General features: G+C 36.4%; 1 pseudogene; it reads left to right on the forward strand.

The window, feature by feature from the left end:
• Nucleotides 1–232: 232 nt before the first annotated feature.
• The window catches only part of LOC139706422 (broad substrate specificity ATP-binding cassette transporter ABCG2-like), a 38,082-nt pseudogene continuing 25,681 nt past the window's right edge, over nt 233–12,633 (forward strand).

Here is a 12,633-nt window from a genome sequence, read left to right on the forward strand (position 1 = left end):
TTTTCCATGTTTAAAAAATGTATTTTTTAAAAGTCTATTTAAAAACAGTGAAAAAATGCCTCTTCATAGTCTTAATGTAATTACTAATTTGTTCAGTTCTTTTATTTTCTCATATAAGCTTCTTCATAGCCTACAACTTTTCCCCTCTACTCTCTCACTGCTTTCCATCCTGTATTCCCAGATGCTGGTGTCTGTTGCCCTACTCCAAGGACATCCATTGTATTACTATTAAGAAAGGAAGGGGAAGGGCAAGTCTAATATAAATGACTGACACACTATGTGAGCATAAAATCACAGGTAGGAATGTAACTAAGTTCTGTTCAGTCAGAATATACCTATTTTCAGTACGTAATTTCCTGCTTCTTTAAAAAAAAATAATTAAGAGATGTTAATGAGAATCTGATGCAATTTCATGAAATTTCCTTAAGTGTATTTGACATAGATCCTAATTTAATAGAACTTTGTTTAAAATGGAATAATTACTCATTTTTGCTTTTGTGTTTCAGTGGAATCATGAAACCTGGTCTCAACACCATTATGGTACCCAAAGGTCAAAACAAGTCTTTGTGAGTATAACAGAAATTATAAGTCAGCTTTCTTTTTGTAGTTTCAGTGTGCTTTTAGAAATAACTTTTATCAGTCTTACTAATACAGCATCATAAAGTGGGTGACGTACACCTGTCGAACCTATTATGAGCTATTGAGGAAGAATAAGAAGGTAATAATATTAAATGTGAGGGAGATGGAACATAGGAATAATTGAAGACACATTTAGATAAAAGAGCACATTTCCTGGGTTGGATCCACCAATGTCAGATGGACAAGAGGGTCCTTTGGGAGGTCTATGCAGGATAAGCCAAATTTGCCTTGCTTTTATATTTCTGTGCTTTCTTATAGCACAAATGAAAAGGAAGGTGAGGATTTGAATGTAAACACACATACACATACACACACACACACACACACACAGAAGCACACAAACACACATGTACTAAGTTTTAGTTAAGTCATATATCTCTTGATTAGTTAATTTTATAGCTTGAACAGAATTTGAACTAACAGTAGCTGCGAGAGATGGCCTGTATTGAAGGGGAAAAAAAAAAAAAAACTCACCATGTTTGTCTTTTTATAGGTTGTTAAACATTTTAGCTGCAAGGAAAAACCCAAGTGGATTATCTGGAGATGTTTTGATCAATGGAGAACCTCGACCTGCCAATTTCAAATATCATTCAGGTTATGTGGTTCAAGTAAGTATTAGTTTATTTACTTTTAGGTTTCATGTGTTTCTATATAGGCAAGTGCCTTGGTTTGCAGTTTATTGTGCTTCCAGTTGATTATGTGATGTACTCATAGAATCAACTTTTCTTACATCTGTTTCTCATAATTTCCTATTAGAAAGAGGGTGGAGTTAAATGAAAAGGCAGAGAGGACCTGGAATATGACCTCTGTAGGGCATGGATATCAATTCTACTTGTATCATTTTCAGAAGGGTCTGCTGATATCTGTTTTTGCCCTCCCTGCCTCTTTTCCTTCCTGAGAACATACTTGAATGTGTCTGCCAGTAGTCATATCATACTTCCCTGTGCTCCACTTGGATGTTCAGATGGGTGTTGAAATTCCTCCCTGGGCTCTGCAACTGTCTGTATATGGAGTCTCTGTAGTTAGCAGAGTTGAAAACATAGAATTAACTACAACATTTCCTTGGGTTTGTTATTTTCATCTATTGAGTTACATATACTAGAGGAATAGTCTAAGAAAAGACTCAGTATGTCTCATGAAAATTGTATTTTCCTTCAGAATAATGTCCTGATGAACACCCTGACAGTGAGAGAAAATTTGCAGTTCTTAGCAGCTTCCAACAACGATGACAAATCATGAAAAAAAAAAGAGAGGATCAACAAGGTTATTGAGGATTTAGATCTAAGTGAAGTGGCTGATTACAAGGTAATGTGAAAAAAAAAAAACTGGTAGAATTGTAGCCAGGAAAGCGGACCTCCCTGTGTGGACAGTGTGACCTTAATCAGAAGTTTCTTATGACATGTGTGGCTGTTTTCTGTAATAATGAGAAAAATGACTACATAGCTACTGGGAAGATGGAAATGAAGCTGGAGAAACAATCTCAAAGACGGTGGAATCCCTGGAGTGGAGTGTGGTCTCATTGCTGTAGTCAGGGCTCATTTGATGTCTTTGCACTAACTTTTCTTCTTCCTGTTTTTCTCTTCCTGACTTTCACTGCTCTTTTCTTTCTCTTCTTCCTGGGACCTTTGTTTCATGGCTTTTTTTGAGGCATATTTCTGGAATTGATAAATGAAAAGTTCCAGGTATTATTTCTTTGTATATATAACTTGTCTGTAATTTGACTTCCAGAATTATATTTGATCATAGTAGAACTGACTTCTAATTTGCGTTGCTACTAATTTTTTCTATAGCTTATCTTTGGCAGTTTTTTTCCTCATCCTCTCCTCATTCCCATTTTTTTTTCTGCCAATATTTATTTCTAGACTCATCTACCAGGCTCTTAGGTTTGAGAAGTATGTTTGTGGGCAAGAGTAATAGAATGGACTAAGTAACTCAACCTTTTGTGGGTTTGCAGGATCATGGAGAGAATGATCGAATGCTCCATGTGGAGGGTTTGCTGAGCAGATATTTGGAGCTGTATGTGATAATGAGTTGTTTAGAATGTAGTGTCTTTGAATGAAGCCCCTGGTCTTCCCTCCTAAAAAAATGAAGAATGTGGGTGGAGCATCCTATTGGCTGCTGCTTCCTATTATACTTGCTGATAGGCTTTATGTGAAGTGTTTTATTTAGAAAAATAGTCCTGTGATGCTACTTATTTTTTATTACTGAGTATTGATTTTCTTTTCCTTGGCTCTCTTTATTTATTTGATCTTCTCATTCCAGTTTGGTACTTTTTTTTTTTTTACACTATTCTTTACCATTAAGCACTCATTGTACTTAGTTACTTTCTTGGATTTCTGGGGAATATATGTAAAGGCTGTTTTTGATTTCTTATAATTAACATAATCTAAAAGTATCAAATAAGTTTATATAGTTTTAGTTTTTATGATATTTTGAACATAACAGAAATCTAGAGAAGATGGTCTGATTACTATAATGATGTGATTTGGGGGTAATTAATATATTAGTTATATATTATATGTACATTGTATTATTTATATATTATACATTATGTTTAGTATGTATCTATTATTATGTTAATTATATGGAAGTTAATATAATTACTAGTACTGTTCACCTTGATTTCTCAATTGTTAACATCTCCCATAATTATTATAACTCTGTCTTATGGAACTATTTTATACAAATTTGTATGATATTTTACCCCAAAATACTTATATGCATTGGGAAAAAAGGACATTTTCCTACCTTATCACAAAGCCATTACCAACTAACAAAATGAAGAGTAACATCATATCCTCATATCATCAACTATGTCAAACCATATTAATCCACATTTCCCAAATTGTCTTCAGATGTCTTTTTAAAGCTCAGTTATTAAAAGTTCCCAATGAAGGGTTATGATTTGCATTTGATTATTTCTCAGTGGAGACTCTTCATTTGAGAGTTGTTCCCTACTGCCTTTCTCCCCAGAACTATTCTAGTCCTCTCAGCACACACAATAATATTGACTGGTTGAAAAGTTTGAACCAGGTACCTGCGGACTATCCCACCTCCTGCTTTTATCTGAAATCATTAAATGGGAATTCTGTATTGAGTTAGGGTGTAGATGGTATCAATTTAGAAAATCTTATGGGAATTAAAAAGTGCTTATGTGGTATAGCAGAACATGAGCTCTCCTGGCTTCAAGTGTACCCTTTTCTTGTAAGTCCACTCAGGGACTTTTGTCAGAAGGAGTGAAGTGTGTGTGTGGGGGAAGGGGGGTTGTTGTTAGAAGACTAATATAATACTCAAGGTGTTTTCCTTTTTCATCTCCTAGCATTATCTCCTGTTTTAGACTGTGGTTTCACTGTGTCAGGTCCATGTCTTTTAGTTTTGTTACTCACTGTCTTTAAACCTTTGACTTGGAGAGGAATATACAGAATGTTAAAAGTAAGAGCTTCATATCAGGTCCAGCCACTTAGATCCTCTGCCCTTATCCTCCAGGTACTTATCTGTTCAAATAGAGACCTCCTTCTTCTTTCAGGTGTCCATTTATTTCTTGTTCAGAATAATGAGGGTAATAGAGAAAGAGTATCTTGTAGGACTGAAGTTAATCCACCAAATGAAGTTAATTCACTATGGTGGTGACCACAGTGGTTCTTGTTGACAATGTAATAATCTGTGTTTTAGGTTTTATCTAGAGGAGAGAAAAAAAGGACCAGTATAGCAATGGAGCTGATTGCTGATCCTTCCATCTTGTTCTTGGATCGACCAACAACTGGTTTACATATAAGCACAGCAAATACTGTGCTTTTGCTCCTGAAAAGGTAAATACTGTAGGAACATTGTTCTTTTATTTATTTACAATTGGATGACTTCCATGTACCAGGTGTTTGGGTGCCAGGGATTCAGAAGTGAAGAGAAAAATTCTTTCCTTTCTTCTTAAAGAGAAATAGTCAAGGAGCAAAGAAGTGTTATTAAGAAAAATGAATGAACAACTTGGGGAAGAAAGGCCATGGAAGGAGTGAGGAATTGTTTTAAAAAACAGGATAGTCATGGAGGACCACAAATATATGAAAAGAGACCTGTGACAGAGTGAGTCCTGCTCTTTCTGTCAGCAGAGAGTTTTGGTTGGAAGGAGCAGCCAGTGGCCCTCAGGCCCAGAATGCTTGATGCTTGATGTGTGTGGAGCATCTGAGAGGCCAGAGGGACAGAACCCAGTGCAGGTTGGCTGCTAGACTCTTATAACAAGACCACGGGCTGGGGGCTGAATAACAGATACTACTTTTCTTCTAGCTCTGAAAGCTGGAAGTTGAGATAAAGGTGTCTACAAGTTGTTTCTTCTTGGATCCTTCAATAGACACAGTCAGATGAGTCACCATTTAATGACCTTCTTTAATCTTAGTGACCTCTTTAAAGACTCTCCAGAAGTAGCCACATTCTGAGGTGCTGGGTGTTAGGACTTTAACATATCAGTTTTGGAGAGGCCACAATTCAGCCAATTAGAAATGATGTAAAGTAAATTTGGGCTTGGGACAGATTACATAGACCTAATTGGCCCCTGTGAGACATATTTTCTGCTGCTAAGGTTCAGGGTCATTTTGAGAGTGTCAGCATTGACTGCACAATGAGGCCAAGGTGAATGAAGGACATCAAGAAATAGCTGCTGAAGTAGGCCCCATTCTACTAGGATGCTGGTGGTCAGGTGGTAAGAAAAGCATGGGTTCTGGGTCTTTTTTGAAGGTGAAACCAACTGGATCAGCTTAGGAAATGGACTTGGCCTGTTATGACTGACACAATGACTTCTAAGTGGGGGCCTGGAAAAGTAGAACAATGGGAAAAAAAAGTCATTCATTTACATCAAGAAAGGAGACTGGCAGGAATGTAATAGAAATTTTTAAAATTAATTTGTGAACATCTTCTTTAAAATTATAAAAAAATATTTCAAACTGACAAGAAAGTTCCAAGAAAAGTTTAAAGAAAAAAAAAATTCCCAGTTCCCTCACCTGGATTCCCTAACTTCTATTTTACTGCATTTGCTCCCCTCTTCTTCCATCTATGTTCCACCTGTGTAAGTTTTTTTCTGACCTCATGCTCCATCTCTGGTACATACTCCCCGGTGTAAATTCCAAGAGGCAAGGACATTCCACTACACCAGCCTTCAGGTAAGGAAGTTGACAGTGGTGGATTCACAACCATCCAGTGCTTAGACTCTAGTCACATGTCACCAGCTTCCCCTGCAGTGTCTGTTTCCTGCAGTGCCTTGGGATTCTTCACTGAAACATGTCTTTTATGGCTTTCCTGTTTTGGTTGGTTTGATAATCTGTGTGAGTTCTACAGTCCTTTCCTGTCCGTGATGCTCTTGCAAGTCTTGGTGGATTTCATGGGGTGACCCTCTACTGGGTCCATCCCTATGTTCCATGAGCAGATTCCGGTCTCGTAGGTGGTGTGAACTTCCATCATTTGATCAAGTTGGGGTCTGCTGGGCTTCTCTGCTGGGAAAGTGCTTTTCTTCTTTAGAGTAGATTAGTATTTTTTTTCTGGGAAGATAATTGCCTATTATACCAAGATTGTGTTCCTCCTCAAGTCTCACCCACCAATTTTAGCATAAGCTAATAACTCCTGTTCTTGTGGTAGCTGCATAACAAGTAATTGTTGACATTTTATCTAAGGAAGAGTTTTTCCCCTGTTCATTTTCTGTGTGATGTAATGGGTTGGAATCTGCTTTTCTTCACTGTTTTAATGATTAAATTGATCCTGATTTGACTAGGGCTTTTCAATTGTCTGTGTGCTCTTTTGACCTCTCCCTGATCATTATTCCATCATTTTTTTTTTACTTTGTAGTCACAGTGATGTTCCATGTTTGTGTTGCACTTTTCCTGAGTTAGCTACTTGTGTATGGATCTGGTTTGTTCTGGTTTAATTAATATTAGGAAACCAAAATGTGGTTGCTGTTGTGCTCACTGCTATTGGAGTGGCATTGCTTTTAGATCTTCAGTAGGCATACCTAGGCCTACTGTATGTGTTTATATAAAATATGGAAATATATTCTATTTTATTTGGAAACATTGGTCCTGGATGAATTTTATATGTGTGTATACAGATGTGTATGTGTGTGTGTGTTAGTGTGTAGTGAGGTTTTTATTGTGTGTGTGGCAGGGTTCCTACCCATGGCCTCATATTTGCTAAGCACTTACTCTACACCTGAGCAATGTTTTCAGTCCTTCTTTCTCTCTGTCTCTCTCTCTGTCTCTCTCTCTGTGTATATATGTATGTATATTATAAAAAAACATGTAAACATACTTCTGTAGTTATTGCTGTTTATAAGAGTATATATTTAGATACCCTTGAGTTCATATTATTATTTTTATTTCCAGTCCAATACCTCTGTGTCATTTTTAGTTCTTTCCCTTTCAACCTTTGCAAGTCACTTCAGACCATGAGAGAAGTGACTCCTTTTATTTAAATATATTCACTTACTTGGTCTGACTATAATTTAATTGTTTAATGCAACCAGTCTGCCACTTGCTCTGGGCTATAACTTTGACTCCTACCTCTGGAAACCCCTCTACTTCATACTTTAAGGTGCCTGACACAACACCTTCATGGCTTCCCCTAGTACTTACCTTGCTTTTTCTGATGGCCATGCACCCGTGAGAAAGTTTCTGATAGGAGAGAAAAAACAGGACAATGCAAAGATGGCTGTTTGTTTAAATATCTTATGCTCTAGATGTCAACATACATATAAGTGAAGATGCCAGGTTATGGGCCTGAAGTTCGGGTACCTTTATAGAACATACCCAGGACATTTTTTATTATCTACAGCTCTGCTGACAGTGTTCATTAGACAATGATGAATTGATACAGAATATTGTAACTATTTCCTTTATGTTTTTTTTTTACTGGGCAGCATTCAAGCATCCTGCCTCTTGAGAGATGAAGCCCTGCTATGCACAGTCATCACTTGGGGTCTGATTAAAATGGAGATTCTGTTTCTTTAAGTCTGAGGTGGAGCCCAGGATTTTCCCTAGAGGACTCTAAGAGGAGATACTTATACAAATGACACTGCCCATCCAATCACACTTTGAGTAGCAGGGCTCTCGTACAATTCTGCTTCCTGCTTCTAGTTGTCTACCAGCTCAATGATGTCTACTGAATACTGTTCCAGTTTCTGAGAGATGGGCCAATCTTAGGCTTGTCATTCTCTTTTTGTAGTCTTTTTAGTTACCTTATTCATTTAGTACCAAGTCACTGTCTCTCAGATATATATAACACACCTCTTGCTTTGTAACACTGAGTTTCTTTGACCAGGAGTATCCTTTTCTTAGCTGATTCCTGTTGGTCCTTTTGATGTTCCACTTGTATCATCTTTAGCCTAGGTTGTTAGCCTTTACAAGGAACCCTTAGCTATATCTATTCCACATTCTATTGAAATTTTTGGTCTTCTTGCCTAAATCTCTTTGGGGCAGAGCACCCTTGGGCACACTACTAAACTGTACTAGGAACTAATCAAATTTGTACATTGAAGTGGGTCTTCTAAAGTTTTTTTGCTGTTGTTGTTGCTCTCAGGATTGAACCTCAGTGTGCTCTACCACTGATCCTGTGACCTTCTTACTTCTTATTTTGTGACAGAGGTACACCAAGTGGCTTAGGCTAACTTCAGACTTGAAATCTTCCTGCCTCAACCACCTGCCTAGCTGAGATTACAGTCACATACCACCACACCTGGCTCATAAACATTTTAAATATCTACTTTGAACATTTTTACCTTTATTTTTTGCATCCATAGTAATAACTCATGTGAAATGGCCTTTTAACACTATTTCTACCACAAATTAAACCAGAGATAGAATCATAGCCTTATTTCTTCATAATTGTGACTTAGTGGGTATTCCCTTAACTTTTAAGCTTTTCCTGTTAAAAATTATGAAAGTATAATATTGAAACTACCTTATGACAGTAGTGTGAAAATTAAACTGAAGTAATTTCTAAAGCGTTTAGCAATCTCATAGTACATACTTCAGAATGTTCATTGTTTTATCAAGGTAGAAAAAAGGAAAACTAATCCTAAAGCGATAGAAGACAAATTATCAATGACTATTGTCTTTTTTTTAGAGAAAGAGAGAATTTTTTAGTATTTATTTTTCAGTTTTCGGTGAACACAACATCTTTATTTTGTTTTTATATGGTGCTGATGATTGAACCCAGAGGATTGAATGCATGCTAGGCAAGCGTGTTACCTACTGCTTGAGCCACATCCCCAGCCCAGAATGTTTTCTTAATATTTACTCTATTACTACTTCTCAAACTTGATTATACTTGTAGGTTACCTGGACAGCTTGTTAATAATATGGACTCCATGTATCATCCTCAGAAATTCTAATTCAGTGTCTAGGAGGACTGTCCAGGCATCTGTATTTTTAATAAGCCTTATAGTAGATTCTAGACTGTCGATGTACCATCTTCTCAGAAGCCTAATGTTTTTAGTTTTTATTTTTCTTGGTAAGAATCATCTTTTTTATTTATCTTTATTATGTATTTTAATTGCTGTTATGGTACTTATAAACATTGCAAAATTCTTCCAAGGAAAAAACTGACTATAAATGCTGCCAAGTTAAATCCTGTTTAGAACACAAAGAATATTAATAATGTATATGAACAATTCTTTCAAAACAAGCAAATAAAAAATTCCCTTAGTTGTTATTATTAAAGATACAAAGCCCATAATAATTACTACTTTTTCATAATAATTACTAAGGTGCACAAAAATCTTGAAAAAAAGATTTTTTTTTTTTTTTTTTTTTTGCATATCTGGGTATGAAACCCAGGGTCATACATATGCTAGGAAAGCACTTTTGATGAGCTATATCTCCAGCCCATCATGATTTTTTTTTGAGTTGCAGTGTTGTTGAAATAATAAAAAATGATAACATGTTTAATTTTTATTTTATTTTTTTATTTTTTTATTGGTTGTTCAAAACATTACAAAGCTCATGACATATCATCTTTCATATATTTGATTCAAGTGGGTTATGAACTCCCATTTTTACCCCAAATACAAATTGCAGAATCACATCGGTTATACATCCACATTTTTACATAATGCTATATTAGTGACTGTTGTATTCTGCTACCTTTCCTATCCCCTACTATCCCCCCTCCACTCCCCTCCCATCTTCCCTCTCTACCCCATCTGCTGTTATTCAATTCTCTCCCTTTTTTTTTCCCCTTTTCCCCTCACAAACTCTTATATGTAATTTTGTGTAACAATGAGGTTCTCCTTCCATTTCCATAAAATTTCCCTTCTCTCTCCCTTTCCCTCCCACCACTCGTCTTTGTTTAATGTTAATCTTTTCCTCATACTCTTCCTCCCTGCTCTATTCTCAATTGCTCTCCTTATATCAAACAAGACATTTGGGATTTGTTTTTTTAAGGATTGGCTAGCTTCACTTAGCATAATCTTCTCTAATGCCATCCATTTCCCTGCAAATTCCATGATTTTGTCATTTTTTTAGTGCTGCATAATACTCCATTGTGTATAAATGCCACATTTTTTTATCCATTCATCTATTGAAGGACATCTAGGTTGGTTCCACAGTCTAGCTATTGTGAATTGTGCTGCTATGATCATTGATGTGGCAGTGTCCCTATAGTACACTCTTTTAAGGTCCTCAGGGAATAGTCCGAGAAGGGCGATAGCTGGGTCAAATGGTGGTTCCATTCCCAGCTTTCCCAAGAATCTCCATACTGCTTTCCAAATTGGCCGCATCAATTTAAAGTCCCACCAGCAATGTACAAGTGTACCCTTTTCCCCACATCCTCTCCAGCATTTATTGTTGTTTGACTTCATAATGGCTGCCAATCTTTCTGGAGTGAGATGGTATCTTAGGGTGGTTTTGATTTGCATTTCTCTGACTGCTAGAGATGATGAGCATTTTTTTGTGTACTTATTGATTGATTGTATGTCCTCCTCTGAGAAGTGTCTGTTCAGGTCCTTGGCCCATTTGTTGATTGGGTTATTTGTTATCTTATTGTTTAATTTTTTTTAGTTCTTTGTATATTCTGGATATTAGGGCTCTATCTGAAGTGTGAGGAGTAAAAATTTGTTCCCAGGATGTAGGTTCCCTATTTACCTCTCTTATTGTTTCTCTTGCTGAGAAAAAACTTTTTAGTTTAAGTAAGTCCCATTTGTTTATTCTTGTTATTAACGCTTGGGCTATGTGCGTCCTATTAAGGAATTTGGAGCCCGACCCCACAATATGTAGATCGGAGCCAACTTTTTCTTCTATTAGGCGCAGACTCTCTGATTTGATATCAAGCTCTTTGATCCATTTTGAGTTAACTTTTGTGCATGGCAACAGAAAGGGGTTCAGCTTCATTTTGTTGCATATGGATTTCCAGTTTTCCCAGCACCATTTGTTGAAGATGCTATCCTTCCTCCATTGCATGCTTTTAGCCCTTTTATCAAATATAAGAAAGTTGTAATTTTGTGGATTGGTCTCTGTGTCCTCTATTCTGTACCATTGGTCCACCTGCCTGTTTTGGTACCAGTACCATGCTGTTTTTGTTACTATTGCTCTGCAGTACAGTTTGAAATCTGGTATCGCTATACCTCCAGATTCACACTTCCTGCTTAGAATTGCTTTTGCTATTCTGGGTATTTTGTTTTTCCATATGAATTTCATGATTGCTTTATCTATTTCTACAAGAAATGCCATTGGGATTTTGATTGATATTGAATTGATCCTGTAGAAAACTTTGGGTAATATTGCCATTTTGATGATGTTAGTTCTGCCTATCCATGAACAGGGTATATTTTTCCATCTTCTAAGATCTTCTTCTATTTCTCTCTTTAGGGTTCTGTAGTTTTCCTCGTATAAATCTTTCACCTCTTTTGTTAGGTTGATTCCCAAGTTTTTTTTTTTTTTTTTTTGAGGATATTGTGAATGGGGTGGTTTTCCTCATTTCCATTTCAGAAGTTTTGTTGCTGATATACAGGAATGCCTTTGATTTATGCGTGTTGATTTTATATCCTGCCACTTTGCTGAATTCATTTATTAGCTCTAGTAGTTTCTTTGTAGACCCTTTTGGGTCTGTTATTTATAGAATCATATCCTCCACAAATAGTGATCATCTAAGTTCTTTTTTCCTATTTTTATGCCTTTAATGTCTTTTGTCTGTCTAATTGCTCTGGCCAGTATTTCGAGAACTATATTGAATAGAAGTGGTGATAGAGGGCATCCCTGTCTTGTTCCAGATTTTAGAGGGAATGCCTTCAATTTTTCTCCATTCAGAATGATGCTAGCCTGAGGCTTAGCATAGATAGATTTTACAATGTTGAGGTAAGTTCCTGTTATCCCTAGTTTTTCTAGTGTTTTGAACATAAAGGGATGCTGTACTTTGTTGAATGCTTTTTCTGCGTCTATCAAGATGATCATATGGGTCTTATGTTTAAGTCTATTGATGTGGTGAATAACATTTATTGATTTCCATATATTGAACCATCCTTGCATCCCAGGGATGAATCCTACTTGATCATGGTGAACAATTTTTTTGATGTGTTTTTGTATCAGATTTGCCAGAATTTTATTGAGGATTTTTGCATCCTGGTTCATTAGAGATATTGGTCTGTAGTTTTCTTTCTTTGAAGTGTCTTTGTCTGGATTCGGGATCAGGGTGATGTTGACCTGATAGAATGAATTTGGAAGAGCTCCTTCCTTTTCTATTTCTTGAAATAGCTTGAAAAGTATTGGTATTAATTCTTCTTTAAAGGTTTTGTAAAACTCCACTGTATACCCATCCGGTCCAGGGCTTTTCTTGGTTTGTATTCTTTTGATGGCTTCTTCTATTTCTTTCTTTGTTATTGGTCTGTTTAAATTGTGTGTGTCTTCCTGGCTCAATCTGGGCAGTTCATATGACTTAAGAAATTTATTGATGTCTTCACTATCTTCTATTTTATTAGAATGTAGGGTTTCAAAATACTTTCTAATTATCTTCTGTATTTCTGTAGTG

Source organism: Marmota flaviventris, chromosome 7, assembly GCF_047511675.1.
Source record: "Marmota flaviventris isolate mMarFla1 chromosome 7, mMarFla1.hap1, whole genome shotgun sequence".
Taxonomy (NCBI): domain Eukaryota; kingdom Metazoa; phylum Chordata; class Mammalia; order Rodentia; family Sciuridae; genus Marmota; species Marmota flaviventris.